The 21802-nt window shown below is 44.3% G+C and overlaps 2 long non-coding RNA genes and 1 pseudogene across 2 annotated transcripts; 1 reads left to right on the top strand and 2 right to left on the bottom strand.

Annotated features, from left to right (window-relative positions):
* Positions 1-4013: 4013 nt before the first annotated feature.
* Positions 4014-11145, bottom strand: LOC114829590 (annotated as a pseudogene).
* A 5115-nt stretch (positions 11146-16260) lies between these two features.
* On the top strand, positions 16261-16963 carry LOC109615562. The gene is made up of 2 exons (XR_004574773.1): positions 16261-16522; positions 16628-16963. It is a non-coding gene; the product is annotated as an uncharacterized LOC109615562 (long non-coding RNA).
* Positions 16958-18223, bottom strand: LOC114829512. The gene is made up of 2 exons (XR_003777432.2): positions 17691-18223; positions 16958-17533 (listed from the first exon to the last, which is right to left on the bottom strand). It is a non-coding gene; the product is annotated as an uncharacterized LOC114829512 (long non-coding RNA).
* Between the last annotated feature and the right edge of the window lie 3579 nt (positions 18224-21802).

Below are 21802 nucleotides of genomic sequence, written 5' to 3'. Positions count from 1 at the left end.
ACCAGTTGGCCACGGGGGTTGTAGGGGGTTTAAGCAGCCAGTGAAGCCACCTCCCTGAAATAAGTTTCTGCAGGTTGGGTTGTCTGCCATGTCGTGGATCCTATTCCAAGCCAAGGAGAACAGGGATGTTACTGTGTTGTCCGGTTTTAGATTAGATTAGATTCAACTGTATTGTCATTGAACAGTACAAGTACAGTACAACGAAATGCAGTTAGCATCTAACAAGAACAGCAAATAGAAGAGGGCAGAAAACTATTATGAATGTTACAAGTGGGATGGCCCTCCCGTGGGCTCACCACCCACAGGAGGGACCATAAGGGGCCGGTGCGAAGAGGATCGGGCGGCAGTCGAAGGCAGGGGCCTAGACAACCCGATCTCTGGACACGGAAACTAGCTCTAGGGACGTGGAATGTCACCTCGCTGGCGGGGAAGGAGCCTGAGCTAGTGCGTGAGGTTGAGAGGTTCCGATTAGAGGTAGTCGGGATCACCTCTACGCACGGCTTGGGCTCTGGAACCACACTCCTTGAGAGAGGATGGACTCTTCACCACTCTGGAGTTGCCCATGGTGAGAGGCGGCGGGCTGGTGTGGGTTTGCTTATAGCTCCCCAGCTCTGCCGCCATGTGTTGGAGTTTACCCCGGTGAACGAGAGGGTCGTTTCCCTGCGCCTACGGGTCGGGGATAGGTCTCTCACTGTTGTTTGTGCCTACGGGCCGAACGGCAGTGCAGAGTACCCGACCTTCTTGGAGTCTCTGGGAGGGGTGCTGGAAAGTGCTCCGACTGGGGACTCTATTGTTCTACTGGGGGACTTCAACGCCCACGTGGGCAACGACAGTGACACCTGGAGGGGCGTGATTGGGAGGAACGGCCCCCCTGATCTGAACCCGAGTGGTGTTCAGTTATTGGACTTCTGTGCTAGTCACAGTTTGTCCATAACGAACACCATGTTCAAGCATAAGGGTGTCCATCAGTGCACGTGGCACCAGGACACCCTAGGCCGCAGGTCGATGATCGACTTTGTTGTCGTCTCATCTGACCTGCGGCCGTATGTCTTGGACACTCGGGTGAAGAGAGGGGCGGAGCTGTCAACTGATCATCACCTGGTGGTGAGTTGGATCCGATGGCGGGGGAGAAAGCTGGACAGACTCGGCAGGCCCAAGCGTACTGTAAGGGTCTGCTGGGAACGTCTGGCCGAGTCTCCTGTCAGAGAGATCTTTAACTCCCACCTCCGGCAGAGCTTTGACTGGATCCCGAGGGAGGTTGGAGATATTGAGTCCGAGTGGACCATGTTCTCCACCGCCATTGTCGAAGCGGCCGCTCGGAGCTGTGGCCGTAAGGTCTCCGGTGCCTGTCGAGGCGGCAATCCCCGAACCCGGTGGTGGACACCGGAAGTAAGGGATGCCGTCAAGCTGAAGAAGGAGTCCTATCAGGCCTGGTTGGCTTGTGGGACTCCTGACGCAGCTGACGGGTACCGACAGGCCAAGCGGGCTGCAGCCCGGGTGGTTGTGGAGGCAAAAACTCGGGCCTGGGAGGAGTTCGGTGAGGCCATGGAGAAGGACTATCGGCTGGCCTCGAAGAGATTCTGGCAAACCATCCGGCGCCTCAGGAGAGGGAAACAGTGCCCTACCAACGCTGTTTACAGTAGAGGTGGGCAGCTGTTGACCTCAACTGAGGATGTCGTCGGGCGGTGGAAGGAATACTTCGAGGATCTCCTCAATCCCGCCGTCACGTCTTCCATTGAGGAAGCAGAGGATGAGGGCTCAGAGGTGGACTCGTCCATCACCCGGGCTGAAGTCACCGAGGTGGTTAAGAAACTCCTCGGTGGCAAGGCACCGGGGGTGGATGAGATCCGCCCTGAGTACCTCAAGTCTCTGGATGTTGTGGGGCTGTCTTGGCTGACACGCCTGTGCAACATCGCGTGGCAGTCGGGGACAGTGCCTCTGGGATGGCAGACCGGGGTGGTGGTCCCTCTTTATAAGAAGGGGGACCGGAGGGTGTGTTCCAACTATAGGGGGATCACACTTCTCAGCCTCCCCGGGAAAGTCTACGCCAGGGTTCTGGAGAGGAGAATACGGCCGATAGTAGAACCTCGGATTCAGGAGGAACAGTGTGGTTTTCGTCCAGGCCGCGGAACACTGGACCAGCTCTATACCCTCTACAGGGTGATGGAGGGTTCATGGGAGTTTGCCCAACCAGTCCACATGTGTTTTGTGGATTTGGAGAAGGCATTCGACTGTGTCCCTCGTGGCATCCTGTGGAGGGTGCTTCGGGAATATGGGGTCCTGGGTCCTTTGCTAAGGGCTGTCAGGTCCCTGTACGACCGAAGCAGGAGCTTGGTCCGCATTGCCGGCAGTAAGTCAGACTTGTTCCCTGTGCATGTTGGACTCCGGCAGGGCTGCCCTTTGTCACCGGTTCTGTTCGTAATTTTTATGGACAGAATTTCTAGGCGCAGCCAGGGGCCGGAGGGTGTCAGGTTTGGGGACCACACGATTTCGTCTCTGCTCTTTGCGGATGATGTTGTCGTGTTGGCCCCTTCAAGCCAGGACCTCCAGCATGCACTTGGACGGTTTGCAGCCGAGTGTGAAGCGGTGGGGATGAAAATCAGTACCTCCAAATCCGAGGCCATGGTCATCAGTCGGAAAAGGGTGGCTTGCCCACTTCAGGTTGGTGGAGAGTGCCTGCCTCAAGTGGAGGAGTTTAAGTATCTAGGGGTCCTGTTCACGAGTGAGGGAAGGATGGAACGGGAGATTGACAGACGGATCGGTGCAGCTTCTGCAGTAATGCGGTCGATGTATCGGTCTGTCGTGGTGAAGAAAGAGCTGAGCCGTAAGGCGAAGCTCTCGATTTACCGGTCAATCTACGTTCCTACTCTCACCTATGGTCATGAGCTTTGGGTCATGACCGAAAGGACAAGATCCCGGATACAGGCGGCCGAAATGAGCTTTCTCCGCAGGGTGGCTGGGCGATCCCTTAGAGATAGGGTGAGAAGCTCGGTCACCCGGGAGGAGCTCAGAGTAGAGCCGCTGCTCCTCCACATCGAGAGGGGTCAGCTGAGGTGGCTTGGGCATCTGTTTCGGATGCCTCCGGAACGCCTTCCTGGGAAGGTGTTCCGGTCCCGTCCCACCGGGAGGAGACCCCGGGGAAGACCTAGGACACGCTGGAGGGACTATGTCTCCCGGCTGGCCTGGGAACGCCTCGGTGTCCCCCCGGAAGAGCTGGAGGAAGTGTCTGGGGAGAGGGAAGTCTGGGCATCCCTGTTTAGACTGCTGCCCCCGCGACCCGGCCCCGGATTAAGCGGAAGATGATGCGATGCGACAAGTGGGATGCATAGATGTGCAATGAAGACAAATGCAAATACAAATGGCAATTTTAAATGTGCAATGAAGGCAAATTGAAGGTGCATGTGCAACTGAAATGCAGCAATACAGTAGTAGCAATGAAGTTCCCAAGGTAAATATGTACAACTGAAAATGTCTTTATCAGACTTTGCAAGGCAGTGTCATACAACATGTACAAGTATGAAGTATAATGAAAGTTACAAGGGGGATGTATAGAACTGAAAATGTCCTTTTCAGAGTCCAGTAATACAAGGAGAGTAGAGTAACAAGGTCCCTGAGGGGCAGTACTAAGCGGTGGGCGGGTGGTTATGGTTAGTGTTGGGTACAGAGTAGTGATCGACCGATATTGATTTTTTTATAACCGATACCGATTATTTGCATGTTTATGTACCCGATAACCGATATGCAGAACCGATATTTATTTACTGTTATACTTCTGTTTTTGACAATTATTACAACACAAATGAGCTGAACAAACCATTTTATTTATAACAATAACTCCCTCCTTGCATACAAAAAAACCTTTATATTTATACACAAATAAATAGAGGGGTCTGAGTCCAAAAAAATAAAAGTGCACTGCTACTAAGTGTCTTTGTTTTAAAATAAAAGCTTTGTTGAGGTAAAAAAAAAAAAAAAAAAACAGGTAAAAAAATAAATAAAATAAAGCACAAAAATGAAGTGTAACTTAATACTCCCAGTTAAGCAGAACTAGGTTGTAGTGTAGAAAACAGAGTCTTTCAGCATTCTGCCCTGTAAGCCTGCTTCGTTTGTTTTCATAAATGGCTCCCACTTCACTGAAGACTCGTTCACTGGGCACCGAAGACGGTGGGGGGCAAAGGAACTTTCTTGACAGACGAGCAAGAATGGGGAACCTTTTCTCATTTTGTTTCCACCATTCAAGTGGCTTGCCCATCCTCCTATCAATCACTGATTCTGAAAGGTACTGCTGAAGCTCTCTTTCAAGGCTAGACCCACCAACTTCAGAACTAGTAGCACCAAGCAGAGTATCATACATCTCATCAATCGGTTTCTTCTGTACAGGGCCTTTTTGAAACTGTGCTGGAATCATCTGACTGTGTTCCTTCACCTTGTGCGTTGTTGTCTTGCTCTAAGGTTTCTGTCTCCTCCTCAAGCCAAACTTTTGCATTCAACAGTGTGGTGTCCGATGAAAAGGCATGTGCCTTGTACCTTGGATCCATAAGACAGGCAAGGACTGCACATTTCACCTCCTCCACTTTTGCAAACCGTCGGGTGAGACTCTCCAGCATCTCCTGTCTCATTGTTTTAATCCCATGAGAGGCGGGACCTTGACTGCTAAGCAACATCTTCAGAACTTTGACAGATGGAATGATGCATGATGCTGAACTCTCTGCTCTTGCATCCTGACCAGCATGTGCAGGGTGGAATTCCATCGGGTCGGGACAGCCTGAATGATGGCATGTGCAGGTAGCCCAAGATCCTGCTGGATCACTGCTAAACGCTGTTTAGCTAGTACTGAATGATTAAAATGTGTAGCACAGCTTTTCAGCACTGACAGGATATTTTGGACAGCTCTTTGTGAGTTGAGGCCGTCATTGACAACTAGCTGTAATATGTGGGCACTGCAGCTCATGTCAGGCAGTTCAGCAATTCTCATACCTTTAACAATGTTAGCACCACTGTCCCTGAGAACAAGAACCACTATCTTTGTCAATGTCCCATTCTTCCAGCATGCCCAAAAACATCTCGCTAATGTACTTTCCAGTGTGTGATCCCATCATTGCTTTTGTGTTTAGAATTACTTGTCTGCGAATCCACTGATCATCAATGAAATGGCATGTCAAGCTTATTAGGGATTTAGTTGTACCGGACCAGCAGTCTGTAGTAAAAGCCAAGTTATAACCTGCGTTATCAGGCTTAAGCAGTGCTTTAACCTTCTCAACGATACTGTTGTGAATACTGGGGAACATCTCTGTGCGATAGAACTTCTCACTCTTCAGAGTATATCTTGGTTCTGCAGTTGCCATGACTCTCTGGAAGCCTTTATTTTGAACCACGGTGAAAGGCTGATTGTCTGTAGCTATCATTTCTGTAATCATCCTGTCCAGTGTTTTTGAGCGGACATCAGTAGTCTTCCACTTTGTCTGCTTTTCAAACATCATAGGAAGAGATGCTTGAATGTGGCTGGATGTCTTTGCCTCTTCAGCATCTCTTTTTTTCTTTGCCTCTTCAAAGATAGTTGAGTGATGTATCTTTAAGTGGTTCCACATGTTGGAGGTATTTTTTGTTGTTGTAGATTTTGACCCCATGCTTACGTTCATTTGGCATTCTTTGCAAACTGCTACTCCTGCCATTGGCTGAGTGAAGTAAGTCCATACCTCACTTAGATTTTTCCTCCTTTCAGTCATCTTAAAAAAGTGCTGAAAGTTAGCAGTTTTTCATGTTAAATTAAATCTTCAAGTTACAATAAAAAATATATTACATTATATAATTTATATCTAAATTATACATATGATGTATAAGCATTATCAGCAACAATGTTAACAATAGACAAAATAAATGTTAAAAGTCTAATGTTTTAAAATGGAGAAAATAAATGACAGGGGAGTTATATCACCTTTGCAGAAATGTATTTTTTTTTTAAACAGTTTTAGAAGGTTTATATGCCATTTAATAGGTTTAAGAGTGAGGAATAATTCACTGGGTAATTTTAATTTAATTCATTGAATAATATTAGCTGGAATATATAACATTGTCAGGAAAGTAACAAACAAAACAGCATACATGATTCCATTTTCTCAACCTACTCAACCGCGATCGCGTGTTGAGATAATAAATAATTTCCACAGAGCTGCATTTATTTAGATTTGTATTAACTAAATAATGGTTATGTAGTAAATCAAATGATTATATAATTTAGGGGGTTTACGAGATAATCTTGTCAAAAATGTCATGCAGTGGCCGTGCTTGAGGCTTCCTAATCATCAACCCATTCAAGTGCTGAGCAATATGAACGAACTTTTTTTTCCCGAGACTATATATAAAGTTAAACAGCACTTGTCAGTTGGCATTTTATGATCCACATTCAATCTAACGTTATATCATGAAATGCCAACTGACAAAGTGCTGTTTGACTATAACTTGATCAACCGCGATCGCGCATGGAGATAATAAATAATTAATTTCCACAAAGCGGTAGGCTATATTTATATGTGTATTAGCGAAATAATTATGTAGTAAATGATAATATAATCTAGGGTGTTTAAACAAGATAATCTTGTCAAAAGTTTAATTCAGTGGCCGTGCTTAAGCCTCCTGATCATCCGTTAGTTGCTATGCAATGTGAACAAACTTTTTCTTCTAGACTAATGGTGAGCAAATACAACAGATAGAGAATTAAATTCAGCGCTTTTATTTTCAACATGCACTCATTCATGTCTGTTTTATTTAATTCATGTAAAGTTACGTCTTTATTGGGGCAGGACATGACGAATTACACTACATGACTCAATGAGTTCGTCTCAATTGTTTAGAAACAAGCTGCATAAATTAACTATATCAGGAATTTGTCTCAGATCTCATTTGTGCATGTCTTATTATGTTAAATAAAGTTGATTAATTAAAGCAAACCAAGTAGAACATATACTTTACCTGTGCACTGAGTTGTTGTTGACTGATCTCCTCAGACGCCCGGGCTGCAATGGCGGAAATCTCGAAACGGCCACAAGATGGCGCCGTTAATCGGCGAAACCGATATTACAAAACCGATTCCCGATTATGGAAAAATGCTTAAATATCGGGAAAGATATCGGTAAACAGATACATCGGTCGATCACTAGTACAGAGTTGAGCAGGGTTACATAGCTGGGAAGAAACTGTTCCTGAGCAAGCTGGTGCGGGAACAAAGAGACCTGTACCGCCTGCCTGATGGAAGGAGGGCAGACAGTTTGTGGCCTGGATGTTAGGGGTCCCTGATGATGCCATGCACCCTATGCAGACATTGAAGGAATATCAGAGAGTTTAAAAACCTGCCGTACCTGTAAACAAATGTCCTACCAATGGGCAGTTTCGCCATTTATTTTTTCTTCCATTTTGAGTTACACTTAAACAACATTTCCTAGACCGCTGAATGGATTTGCATGACAGTTGTTTTTAAGGACCATTGGACCTTTGTGTTTAAATTTATATTTCTAACTGCTCAGGAAAAATACTACCTAAAGACAGTAGCGCTCACCTCCATTTTAATACTGTGTTATACCATATAATGAAACGCAATTGTTCAGTGTTTTTGTGTGTTTCACTAAAGTTCTCTTAAAATCTTGTATTGTCTTCTCTTCTAAAGTAATTAGGCCACAGTCATACATTACCTTTCAAAAGTTTGGTTTCTCTTAGAAATGTCCTTGTTTTTGAATGAAAAGCAACTTTTTTGTTCATTAAAATAACATCAAATTGATCCAAAATTCAGTGTAGACATTGTTAATGTTGTAAATGACTATTGTAGATGGAAACGGCTAATTTTAATAGAATATCTACATAGGTGTACAGAGGCCCATTATCAGCAACCATCAGTCCTTTGTTCCAGTGGCACGCAGTGTTTGCTAAAAGTTGAGGCGAATTGATAATTATAAAACCCTTTTGCAATTAATTAAAGCAATAAAACTGTCCTTCTTTAGACTAGTTCTGTATCTGGAGCATCAGCAATTGTGGCTTCAATTACAGGCTCAAAATGTTTTAAAACATTACTTTCTTTTGAAACTTGTAAGACAGATCTTGTTCTAAGAAATGAAGGCTATTCCATGTGAAAAATTGCCAAGAAACTGAAGATCTCATACAAAGCTGTGTAGTACTCCCTTCACAGAACAGAGCAAACTGGCTGTAACCAGAATAGAAAGAGAAGTGGGAGGGCCCAGTGCACAACTGATGAAGAGGACAAATACATTGGTGTCTAGTTTGATAAACAGATGCTGCACAAGTCCTCAACTGGCAGTTTCATTGAATAGTACCTGCAAAACACCAGTCTCAATGTCAATAGGAAAGAGGCAACTCCAGGATGCTGGCCTTCAAGGCAGAGATGCAAAGAATAAACAATGCCTCAGACTGGCCAATAAAAAGATAAGATTAAGATGTGCAACAGAATACAGACACTGGACAGAGGAAATACTCTGCGTAGAAGACCATCATCCCAGATCTGATAACATTTCAAATGTTTTCTTTCCAAAATGTAGAAATTACTTTATACATAAATTAATTAAGCAGTAACTGACACGCACAAAGAAAATAACCTTATGTATGAGTGTAACTAATGTTATCACATTTGATTGTGTAAATGACTCAGTTAGCTTACATGCTAATGGGAATAAGTAGCTAGTTTGATATCTATCAGGATGGTGGATTCATGTACAAATAACATTTTGGTGATGCCTTTGACATGTAACAAGTAATTTCAGGGGCACTAGTGTACATAGCCGTGTTACTCTAAAGTGGTGTTATTCTTTGTTAGCTAGTTAGCATTAGCCACTCCAGCTACAGTTAACTAGCTACTTGGCCTAAGTCGTAAACTATTGTACAGTACCTTCTGTCACAAGTAGTTGTTTCAAGTAACTGGCTATCTATGTTGTTTGGATGTATTCATAGTATATTTCACAGACATTTGTAGTTTAACAATTTGAATTTTATTAGTTTGGTAGGTACAGAAATTAAATGTGTGTATCTACTAATTGGTGCTCTCTGATTAAATAGATACAAATTGGCCAGTATAAGGATATTGTGAACATATTTAAGTTTTCAGTACACATTACTTGTACCAACTGTCAGCTCTGAATAATAAATAGTTTAATAATGTTGATACGCCCTGATGTTGCAGTAATCAGGAATGAAAACCCATGGGCCATCATTGAATGCCAAGGTGTATAATGACATGGTAGAAAAACTCTTCACACACACATTTCCTCAGCCAAAAAGACAAGTAGATCTACCCAGAACACTAACCATGTCAATCTACTATCCTTGACCACTAAAACTGTAACTGATTTTGGAGGCCAAGTCAACACCATTGACAGGCCAATGTCATCAGGATACCGTTGCCATAAAAGGGTGCACATGGTTTGCAACAACGCTTAGGTAGGTGGTACGTAACATTCCACATGAAAGACAGGACCCAAGGTTTCCCAGCAGAACATTGCCCAAAGCATCACACTGCCTTCATTGGCTAGCCTCCTTCCCATACTTCATCCTGGTGCCATGTTTTCTATAGCCATCCACATGATGTAAAAGGAAACGCAATTCATCAGACCAGCCCACCTTCTTCCATTGCTCCGTGGTCCAATCTGATACTCACGTGCCCATTGTAGGCGCTTTCGGAAGTGGACAGGGGTCAGCATCCCAGCAAGTAACATGCCAGTGGCCCACCGGTGGCCCACTAGCTTTCTGCCGCTGTGGCCGCCAAGCGTTTCTACAAAGCGTTTTTTTTTTTATAGCGCGCGCGTAGTCGGGCCACCAGTGAGCCGCTTTCATTACAATGTGTCGACGGCGGCTAGCCACTTTTATGCACTAAACCCAGCGGGATGCCTCACTCCCCAATATTAGGTTTTACTTATAATAATCCTTCATAATAATTTTGGTCATATCACAAATGACAATGAACTGAATAAAATCTAAACAATTTATTTCAAATAGTGCAAGATGCATACAAAAAAACATGCATTATACAGCAAGCATACAAAATAAACATGTGCAAATGAATTGAAATACTTTTTTTAAAATCAAATAGTGCAAGAAAACATGTCCAGCAACAGATTAATTAAGATTACAGTATTTGAATGTGAAAAAGTACAAAATAAACATAATACAATACAAAATAAAGAAGTGTGACCTAGCAGCAATCAATAGTTATTGAATATTATAGGTGCAATAAGCTTATGAAAGGTGGCATAGCACCCTGCAACTACAGTCAGAATTAAGAACATTCGCACACAGTTTTAAATATATTAAGAGGATAATGCGAACATACAAATAACATTACATAGCAGCAGTTTAAAAAGAGTATTGTAGATTAGCAGCAAAACTGTAATACAGTAATTAGATATTGTACTTAAATGGTCTGACATGATTGAGAATTGCATGACATTCAAGACAAATGAAATATTACATGAACATGCTAGCGCAACTATAGTCTTGTTTTTACCTGATTGTAGACCCAGCTTGACATTCTCTTCAGTCAGCCGCTTGATCTTCCCCCAACCTCTGCCTTCTTGCCCTTAAAAATAAATTGAAATTGACAAATAAAACACGAACCCCGGCCCAAGGGAGGGGGGGTGGGGCAGCGCAGGACCCCCTCCGGCACAAACCAGCCGAGGGGGCTGAACAGCCAAGACGAACCAGGGTGGCTAGGAAAGGAGAGGGCACCCTGGCGGCTGGGACAGGAGAGGGCACCGGGACAGGAGAGGGTGGCGACCAGACCCCGGCAAGCTCAGGCCGCCCCTCCTCGGGCTCAGGCGGCTCGGGCCGCCCCTCCTCGGGCTCAGGGGGCGCGGGTTGCTGCCTCTGGCAGGTAGGGGGCGCGGGTTGCCGCTCCAGGGCAGGTAGGGGGCGCGGGCTGCCGCTCCAGGGCAGGTAGGGGGCGCGGGCTGCCACTCCAGGGCAGTTAGGGGGCGCGGGCTACTGCTCTGGACGTAGAGGGGGTGCCGTCAAGGCCTCCTGCATCTCCTGCAGGGGCCCTATAACCAGTTTCTCTTCCTCCTTAGTGAGGGGCTTGACCACTCCCCATTGGTCCAAGCCCCACAGCGACCCCCCAAACTTTTCTTGGGGCGATCTCCAGCCTTGCTCCATCGGGGGGTCTTCCTCTACTCTCCCATGAACCACCTCCTCATCATCCGTCAAATCTTGGGTGAGAACCTCCTTCCCTCAGCCAGGGCATTGAAAATGAATCGTGGGTGGGTATTCCAGCCTGACAATGACCCAAAACACACGGCCAAGGCAACAAAGGAGTGGCTCAATAAGAAGCACATTAAGGTCCTGGAGTGGCCTAGCCAGTCTCCAGACATTAATCCCATAGAAAATCTGTGGAGGGAGCTGAAGGTTTGAGTTGCCAAACATCAGCCTCAAAACCTTAATGACTGCTGCCAAGAGGAGTGGGACAAACCTGGTGGCCAACTACAAGAAACATCTGACCTCTGTGATTGCCAACAAGGGTTTTGCCACCAAGTACTAAGTAATGTTTTGCAGAGGGGTCGAATACTTATTTCACTCATTAAAATGCAAATCAATTTATAAAATTTTTGACATGTTTTTCTCTGGATTTTTTCTCACTGTTCAAATAAATCTACCATTACAATTATAGACTGATCATTTGTTTGTCAGTGGGCAAACGTACAAATTCAGCAGGAGATTAAATACTTTTTGCAGGACTGCTTATGGGGAGCCAGCTAAGAAGCGCAAATGTCTCTTACCAACTGACCGACCGACGGTCTTAAATTGCATAGTGGTTAGATAAGCGGACTTGTGAAATATATGTCCCAAGTTCGTATCTTCTTGCAGGCCAAGCGAAGTACGCATTGTGAATTATTCTGTATTGATGAAAACTTTGCTGGCTAAACCTGAAACTATATTTTTATATTGCGACTGTTTCTGGCATGGAATAGTTCATTCTTCAGTCTCGCTAGCAATTGCTCAATTCTTATGATTATTCTTAGGAACTTAGTAGATACTAGTAAGCCTATTACTGGCTAATAAGCTGTTAAAACAGCCAGAGGCAAACACACTACATAGCCGCTATTTGTGGGGGAGGTAAACTTAGTAAGAAACGTTAATCAGTTTAACTGTATCAATGTCATTCACGAATGGCCAATTAACTATTAAAACAGCAAGTGGCAAAAAAGGATTTGTTCAGGATAGAAACAAGAGGCTATACCTGACACCAAGTAAATGCACAGCTCTGTGGTGTAGTGGTTAACGACACACCTTTTCACATGGGCAACCAGGGTTTGAATCTCAAGGTGACCACATGTTCTATTGCAGGCCGGCAGAGCTAGGCTTGCCTAGTTTCTTGTTTCCCCTCACTGTATTTAAACAGGCCCACAAAAGCACATTTGCAAAAGCCAGAATTTCTGTGCAGCCTCATTTTATTACTGTATTTTGGTTCTGAGGAATAATGAATTTCAGTCAAATATTAGAATGAGACATTCTGTTCTGAAGAAATCTGCAATATTTGAATATAAATTGCTGTAAGAAACCATCCAGATGATACTCAAATTCTATTAAATATATGAAATTGGACAAAAAAAAATAATCATCAATTATAACATAAAAAACCACTTGTTTATAGATAATATATAGAATTGCTGAAATGAAATAAAACTATTTTGACTTTTATGTTATATAATGTATTGCTCTTTTAGCTGAGGTTGAGAGGGTGATTATTTTTGGCTGCATATTATAAAATTTCTATTATTTTCTGCTTAAATCAAAGGATGACCTGGAACTGAATTATATTTCTGTCCTTCTCAGGCTACATCCCAGATATGTTCCATCAACTCTCCTCTTCTCTGCTTATTGATCTTGATACATTGATTTTAAAAGTCCACAGAATTACTTTTTTCATCAACTTTTTCTCTTTCATTTATGCAAGCCTAAACGGATGGGGTCCAGGACTATTATTTCAGAGTAAAAAAAGATGTCATTGGAAATGACAGTTACTCAAAAATGTTAACTCAGTAGTTGGGACTCATATATCTTCACTTTAACCTACTGTGCACTTGGAAGAAAGTTTTAGGTTTCAACACATACTGTTCTGTTTCATGTAAGTTTCTTCTTTTCTATATAGACGGAACTTCAATAGTATTTTGACAGTGATTGTTTTTTGGCTCTGTATTCCATCACTTTGAATTTGAACTAATACTATGACTATGTGCTTCAATTGCAGACTGTTACCTTCGATTTGAGGGTTGGATTCCTTTTATTTCTACCTTCTATTTCTACCTTCTGATACCTTCTATTTCTATATCAGATGATCTATTGTGAAATTACAGCATGTTTTGTACAACACTGTATCCCAACAAGTTAGGATATATTGCATAAAATGCAAATAAAAACAGAATGCAATGATGTGCAAATAATGTAATCCTTATATTTAATTGAAAATAAAACACATTGACAACATATCAAAAGTTAAATCAGACATTTTTTATTGTCTTTGGAAAAATGCATGACCATTTTGAATTTAATGCCAACAACACATTTTAAAAAAGTTAGGACAGAGACATGTTTATTACTGTGTTGCATCACCTCTTTTTTTAACATTACTTTGTAAGCATTTAGGAACTGAGTCCTGAGTCCAATTGCTGTAGTTTTGAAAGTGAAATGTTTTCTCTTTCTTGCTTGATATAAGACTTAAGCTACTCAACAGTTCAGGGTTTCCTTTGTTGTATTTTTCGTTTCAAAAAGTGCCAAATGTTTTCAATGGATGACAGGTCTGGACTGCAGGCAAGACAGTTTAGCATCCAGACTCTTTTACTACGGAGCCATGTTGTTGTAAAATGTGCAGAATATGATTTGGCAGTATGTGAAAACCTTGTGAAGACTTACAGAAAACGTTTGACCTCTGTCATTGCCAAAAAAGGGCATATAACAAAGTATTGAGATTAACTTTTGTTATTGACCAAATACTTATTTTCCACCATAATTTACCAATAAATTCATTAAAAATCCTACAATGTGATTTTCTGGAGCAAAAAAATCTAATTTTGTCTCTCATAGTTGAAGTTTTGATTAAAATTACTAAATACTTTTTTGCCCGACTGTATTGTTCAGCATTGATGGTGCCTTCACAGATGTGCAAGTCGTCCATGACATATTCATTAATGCACCCTATACAATCGCAGATGTTGGATTTTGCACTGTGCATTGATAACAAGGTGTGTGGTCCCTTTCCTTTTTAGACCTGAGGACGAGTCGTACATGACTCCCAAAAATATTTTTTTCCACTTCACCTCAGTTCATCTTATATGAGCTTAGGCCCAGAGAACACAGCAGGGTTTCTGGATCTTTTTTATATCTGGTTTGTTTGCATGGTAGAGTTTTAACTTGCATTTGTGGATGCAGTGACATTCTGTGTTCACAGACAGGGGTTTTTGGAAATGTTCTTGAGTTCTTGATCAATCAATCAATCAATGTAATTTATTTATAAAGCTTTTTTACATAAGCAGTTGTCACAAAGTGCTTTTACAAAACACCTGGCCTTAAACCCCAAGGAGCAAACAACAGTAGTGTTGCAAAACACCCTATGAAGCCCGAACATTAGGAAGAAACCCTGGCTCAGAGGGGTGACCAGTCCTCTTCTGGCTGTGCCGGGTGAACACATTAATACGGTGGCCCTGAAGTGCAAAACACAACAACAAATACGAAAACACTTCAACAAATCATGAAACACAACGCCAAATAGGAAAACACAACGCCAAATAGGAAAACACAACGCCAAATAAGAAAACACAACGCCAAATAAGAAAACACAACGCCAAATAGGAAAACACAACGCCAAATAGGAAAACACAACGCCAAATAAGAAAACACAACGCCAAATAGGAAAACACAACGCCAAATAAGAAAACACAACGCCAAATAGGAAAACACAACGCCAAATAAGAAAACACAACGCCAAATAGGAAAACACAACGCCAAATAGGAAAACACAACGCCAAATAGGAAAACACAACGACATTAACTTCTAACGGAAAAGGTAGGGCCTATCTAGCAGAGGACGGAACGGAACCTCCTGATTGGACAGAAGGACCGCCTGTCTTTTAACAGGAAGGAGGGGTGAAAAACACGGAAAAGCGCCTATTTTCAAAACATGAGTACTCCCGAAGATACTTTCGCTATTATAATGAATTATTTTGATGCAGGGCATACATACGACGTGGTAGTTGATATGTTGTCAACCAATCACAACATCAGGATGATTATACGCACGGGTTGTACAGAAGGAACAACTATTCACAACTGGATGAGGTGAGACGTGCCATCCTTACAGAGCTGCATGGACCAGGGCAACTATTCCGCTATCGGACTATGTGGCAAGTACAGCAAAAACACAAGCTACGTATTAAACGACACACAGTGATGAGACTGCTGAAGCAACTAAATCCACAAGGAACGGATGCGAGAACACTACAGACCATGGGACTGAAAATGGCACCATGGCTGCAATACAGTGTACCCTCAGACACGAGCATACAGACTGCGGCCGCTTATAAGTGTAATTGTGTTACAGCAAAAAGTGTTAATCTGCCAAAAACTGATTTCAGTCAAATAAAAAAGTATTGCAGCAGGTAAAACAGTCTGGGTGGGCTCTAATCTTTCCCAAATGAATATAAAATAGTAGATGGTAATCACGTTAATGTCATGCCTGATCACGCTATAAACTGCTAATTCGATTGAATTGGGTAACAATAAAGTTTCAAATAGACCTTTCAAAAAGGTCCAAAATGTATTTGCTGTTACCACGGACATATAGTTATGTATATTTGCATATTATCATCCTGATAAAAGCAGCTGGCCACATAAAACTGGACGATGTAGCTTTAATAGGTTGTGCCCGTGGACTGAAATCACTTTATAGCACAACAGACTGCATAAAAATATCTTCCTGTTATGTGTTAATCATTTTGTCTGACAGCGCTCACTCTCCTTGTGTTTCTGAGATCTCAGGTAGCCTAATGGACAGGTGCTGCCCTCTGCTGCAGTCATATCCACTCATGCATTATTGAGGGGTCATGCAGTGCCTTTCCACCTATGCATTCACACTATCAGATTTATTTTGCTGATATTGGCAGCAGCAACATTAATGTGTTTTGTTGTAGCCTACTTTACTTTATATAGTTATTCAATAGTTATAATCTTGTGCTCTTGTGTAAAATAAGTAGCCTAACTTTCAATTGTATTCCTAGGGCTCAATTTTGGATGGACCTGTTTGGAGACCTGAGAGACTCTGGACACTTTAATGGCAGCCATGAACTTAAGGACTTATTGAGATTCTGCTTCAATAATGTTCTGCAAAAAGACCTGGATGAGAGCACAGACCTCTGGAATAAGCACAGGATTACACTCTCCAGACATGCATCATGTCCTGGGGGAACTACAGACGAACTCTATCTCTTACCTCATATATCAACTGACAATGACTTGACTATATCCATTCTCACAAAAATATGTAATGTGTATTAAAGCATAAATTGCACCACACATATTATTGGAAATACATTTGGATTTGAAGTCATGTTTTCCCTTTATGGTAAATTATTGTGTCACTATGCAGGTTTGGTTCAAAGGACTGGATACGTTTCCAGAGTCAAGGCAAACTCTTCATTCATGCAGTGATCCAGACATCCAGGATTATCTTCAACAGACTGTTGAGCGAAATGGATTACAGCAGCCACATAATTGGGAGTCAGCCTCAGAACTTTATGTCACCTTGAAAGAAATAGCTGGCCTATAAATATGGTCTACTGCAGCCCACTCTTAAAGGCCAGATATTAAAGGAAAACATTCTCAAATGTGGTTTAGCTGTTTGAGTATCATGTTTGGCAAGTGGAGTTCAGTATATGCAGTGTCATATCAGAGTGGAGACATACATTAAACTCAAATGTAACTCCCAAACTATATTTGTTTATTTTCGGATTCACCATCGAGTTAACTGTGTGTCAATTGTAGGTCTGAACAACCAAAGAAACGTGGTTCTTTTCAAGAGGTATTGTTAACAAGCTTGTTTGCAAGCACAACATGTTATACACTGTTTCAAATGTGAAACTACATACATTTTAGCTGAGTACAATTTTACTGTTACTTGTAATGTGACCTGTACTTAAAAAAAATTCTGTGATTTTTCATTGAACAAAGTAATGAACAGAAATAATACACATTAAAATACTTTGAACTGAGCATGCACTCTTATGCTTTATAAACTACAGATTTAAGACTGGGCAAAATCCAGACTTGGCACAGCATTAAATGCACCCAAAGCCTGGAGAATTCTGTAAGCAAAACTCCATGTTTGTCTAAAAGACACTGTAGGTCTCAAGGAAAAGGAGCTTTAGGGCATTTGCACAGGTGTTTTTTGGTAAGAACTCGATGCATGGTAGTGGTGTTATTCCAGCAGGTGGAAGTGATGCGAGCCCTGTGGCAAACAGCAGGACATCCTCTAGGGACACAGCAGTCGCTTTTTCTGAAAAGGAAAAGTCAACATTGTTTTAGTATCTTTATCATCTAACAACTAAATTATACATCCTGAGAGGGTCAAGCCAAAGGGTTTCAGCTTATCGTATCCATCTACATGCCAAATGTAGTTTGGACCCATGGAGTGATATGTACGCCTCACAAACCTCCGGCTTGTTCTCGCATCCGTTCCTTGTGGATTTAGTTGCTTCAGCAGTCTCATCACTGTGTGTCGTTTAATACGTAGCTTGTGTTTTTGCTGTACTTGCCACATAGTCCGATAGCGGAATAGTTGCCCTGGTCCATGCAGCTCTGTAAGGATGGCACGTCTCACCTCATCCAGTTGTGAATAGTTGTTCCTTCTGTACAACCCGTGCGTATAATCATCCTGATGTTGTGATTGGTTGACAACATATCAACTACCACGTCGTATGTATGCCCTGCATCAAAATAATTCATTATAATAGCGAAAGTATCTTCGGGAGTACTCATGTTTTGAAAATAGGCGCTTTTCCGTGTTTTTCACCCCTCCTTCCTGTTAAAAGACAGGCGGTCCTTCTGTCCAATCAGGAGGTTCCGTTCCGTCCTCTGCTAGATAGGCCCTACCTTTTCCGTTAGAAGTTAATGTCGTTGTGTTTTCCTATTTGGCGTTGTGTTTTCCTATTTGGCGTTGTGTTTTCCTATTTGGCGTTGTGTTTTCCTATTTGCCGTTGTGTTTTCCTATTTGGCGTTGTGTTTTCCTATTTGGCGTTGTGTTTTCCTATTTGGCGTTGTGTTTTCCTATTTGGCGTTGTGTTTTCCTATTTGGCGTTGTGTTTTCCTATTTGCCGTTGTGTTTTCCTATTTGCCGTTGTGTTTTCCTATTTGGCGATGTGTTTTCCTATTTGCCGTTGTGTTTTCCTATTTGGCGTTGTGTTTTCCTATTTGGCGTTGTGTTTCATGATTTGTTGAAGTGTTTTCGTATTTGTTGTTGCGTTTTGCACTTCAGGGCCACCGTACATTAAGAGTACAAATTGTAATAATCAATGAGTCCAGAGTCTATTTAAACTTAGTCCAGGTTGGAAGCATGACCAAATGGACAAGGACAGGGACAAGTCCTCCAATGTTTAAAACGGAGACAGGGAAACAGGGAATATTTTGAAAATGCATTCCTTATATCTAGAAGGATTTATAGTGGAGAATGAGAACTGACCCTACTCCCCCAGCACAATAATATCAATCAATCAATCATTCAATCATCCATCCATCTTCTTCCGCTTATCCGGGGCCGGGTCGCAGGGGCAGCAGTCTAATCAGAGATGCCCAGACTTCCCTCTCCCTAGACCCTTCCTCCAGCTCTTCCAGTGGGACACCGAGGCGTTCCTAGGCCAGCCGGGAGACATAGTCCTTCCAGCGTGTCCTAGGTCTTCCCCGGGGTCTCCTCCCGGTGGGATGGGACCGGCGTTCAGGAGGCATCTGGAACAGATGCCCAAGCCACCTCAGCTGACCCCTCTCGATGTGGAGAAGCAGCGGCTCTACTCTGAGCTCCTCCCTTGTGACCGAGCTTTTCACCTAAGGGATCGCCCAGCCACCCTGCAGAGAAAGCTCATTTCGGCCGCCTGTATCCGGGATCTTGTCTTTCAGTCATGACCCAAAGCTCATGACCATAGGTGAGAGTAGGAACGTAGATTGACCAGTAAATCGAGAGATTCGCCTTGCGGCTCAGCTCTTTCTTCACCACAACAGACCGATACATCGACCGCATTACTGCAGAGGCTGCACCGATCCGTCTGTCTATCTCCTGTTCCATCCTTTCCTCACTCGGGAACAAGACCCCTAGATATTTAAACTCCTCCACTTGAGGCAGGCACTCTCCACCAACCTGAAGTGGGCAAGCCACACTTTTCCGACTGAGGACCATGGCCTCGGATTTGGAGGTGCTGATGTTCATCCCCACCGCTTCACACTCGGCTGCAAACCGTCCCAGTCCCTCCGGCTCCTGGCTGCGCCTAGAAATCCTGTCCATAAAAATTACGAACAGAACCAATGTTCCACGGCCCGGACGAAAACCACACTGTTCCTCCTGAATCCGAGGTTCTACTATCGGCCGTATTCTCCTCTCCAGTACCCTGGCATAGACTTTCCCGGGGAAGCTGAGAAGTGTGATTCCCCCTGTAGTTGGAACACACCCTTCCGGTCCCCCTTCTTAAAAAGAGGGACCACCACCCCGGTCTGCCATCCCAGAGGCACTGTCCCCGACCGCCACGCGATGTTGCACAGGAGTGTCAACCAAGACAGCCCCACAACATCCAGAGACTTGAGGTACTCAGGGCGGATCTCATCCACCCACGGTGCCTTGCCACCGAGGAGTTTCTTGAATACCTCTGTGACTTCAGCCCGGGTGATGGACGAGTCCACCTCTGAGCCCTCATCCTCTGCTTCCTCAATGGAAGACGTGACGGTGGGATTGAGGAGATCCTTGAAGTACTCCTTCCAACGCCCGACGACATCCCCAGTTGAGGTCAACAGCTGCCCACTTCTACTGTAAACAGCGTTGGTAGGGCACTGTTTCCCTCTCCTGAGGCGCCAGACGGTTTGCCAGAATCTCTTCGAGGCCAGCCGATTCCTTCTCCATGGCCTCACCGAACTCCTCCCAGGCCCGAGTTTTTGCCTCCACAACCAGCCGGGCTGCAGTCCGCTTGGCCTGCCGGTACCCGTCAGCTGCCTCAGGAGTCCCACAAGCCAACCAGGCCTGATAGGACTCCTTCTTAAGCTTGACGGCATCCCTTACTTCCGGCGTCCATCACCGGGTTCGGGGATTGCCACCTCGACAGGCACCGGAGATCTTACGGTCACAGCTCCTAGCGGCCGCTTCGACAATGGTGGTGGAGAACATGGTCTACTCGGACTCAATATCTCCAGCCTCCCTCGGGATCCAGTTGAAGCTCTGCCGGAGGTGGGAGATAAAGATCTCTCTGACAGGAGACTCGGCCAGACGTTCCCAGCAAACCCTTACAGTATGCTTGGGTTTGCCGAGTCTGTCCAGCTTCCTCCCCCGCCATCGGATCCAACTCACCACCAGGTGGTGATCAGTTGACAGCTCCGCCCCTCTCTTCACCCGATTGTCCAAGACATACAGCCGCAGGTCAGATGAAACAACAACAAAGTCGATCATCGACCTACGGCCTAGGGTGTCCTGGTGCCACGTGCACTGATGGACACCTTTATGCTTGAACATGGTGTTCATTATGGACAAACTGTGACTAGCACAGAAGTCCAATAACTGAACACCGCTCGGGTTCAGATCAGGGGGGCCGTTCCTCCCAATCACACCCCTCCAGGTGTCACTGTCGTTGCCCACTTGGGCGTTGTACTACCCCAGTGGAACGATGGAGTCCCCAGTCGGAGCACTTTCCAGCACCCCTCCCAGAGACTCCAAGAAGGCCCGTAGGCACAAACAACAGTGAGAGACCTATCCCGGACCCGTAGGCGCAGGGAAACAACCCTCTCGTTCACCGGGGTAAACTCCAACACATGGCGGCAGAGCTGGGGAGCTATAAACAAACCCACACCAGCCCGCCGTCTCTCACCATGGTCAACTCCAGAGTGGTGAAGAGTCCATCCTCTCTCAAGGAGTGTGGTTCCAGAGCCTGAGCCGTGCGTGGAGGTGATCCCGACTATCTCTAGTCGGAACCTCTCAACCTCACGCACAATCTCAGGCTCCTTCCCCGTCAGCGAGGTGACGTTCCAATTCCTTAGAACTTGTTTCTGTGTCCAGGGATCGGGTTGTCGAGGGCCCCGCCTTCGATTGGCGCCCGATCCTCTGCGCACCAACCCTTTATGGTCCCTCCTGCAGGTGGTGAGCCCACGGGAAGGATCAATCAATCAATCAATCAAATGTATTTATAAAGCCCTTTTTACAACAGCAGTTGTCACAAAGTGCTTTACTGAGACACATGGCCTTAAACCCCAAGGAGCAAACAACAGTAGTGTTGGATTTCAGTGGCTAGGAAAAACTCCCTAAGAAGGCCGAATTTTAGGAAGAAACCTAGAGAGGACCCAGGCTCAGAGGGGTGACCAGTCCTCTTCTGGCTGTGCCGGGTGAGATATTAAGAGTCCAATTGGAATAATAAATAGACTCTGGAGTTAGCCCAGAGAAATGTATTTGATTCTAGACTAGGTCAAAAGTATGACCAGGTGGACAGGGACAGCAACGGGCCCCCCAAACCAGGTACTCCGCAGGTGTGGACCAGGACCTCATCTCCTTCTAAAAATGTAAACTGGAGGAGACTGAGAAAAG

This window comes from Esox lucius, chromosome 19 (assembly GCF_011004845.1).
Source record: "Esox lucius isolate fEsoLuc1 chromosome 19, fEsoLuc1.pri, whole genome shotgun sequence".
Classification (NCBI taxonomy): Eukaryota; Metazoa; Chordata; class Actinopteri; order Esociformes; family Esocidae; genus Esox; species Esox lucius.
Note: the sequence above shows the minus strand (reverse complement) of the source record. Positions and strands in the feature narration are given on the sequence as shown.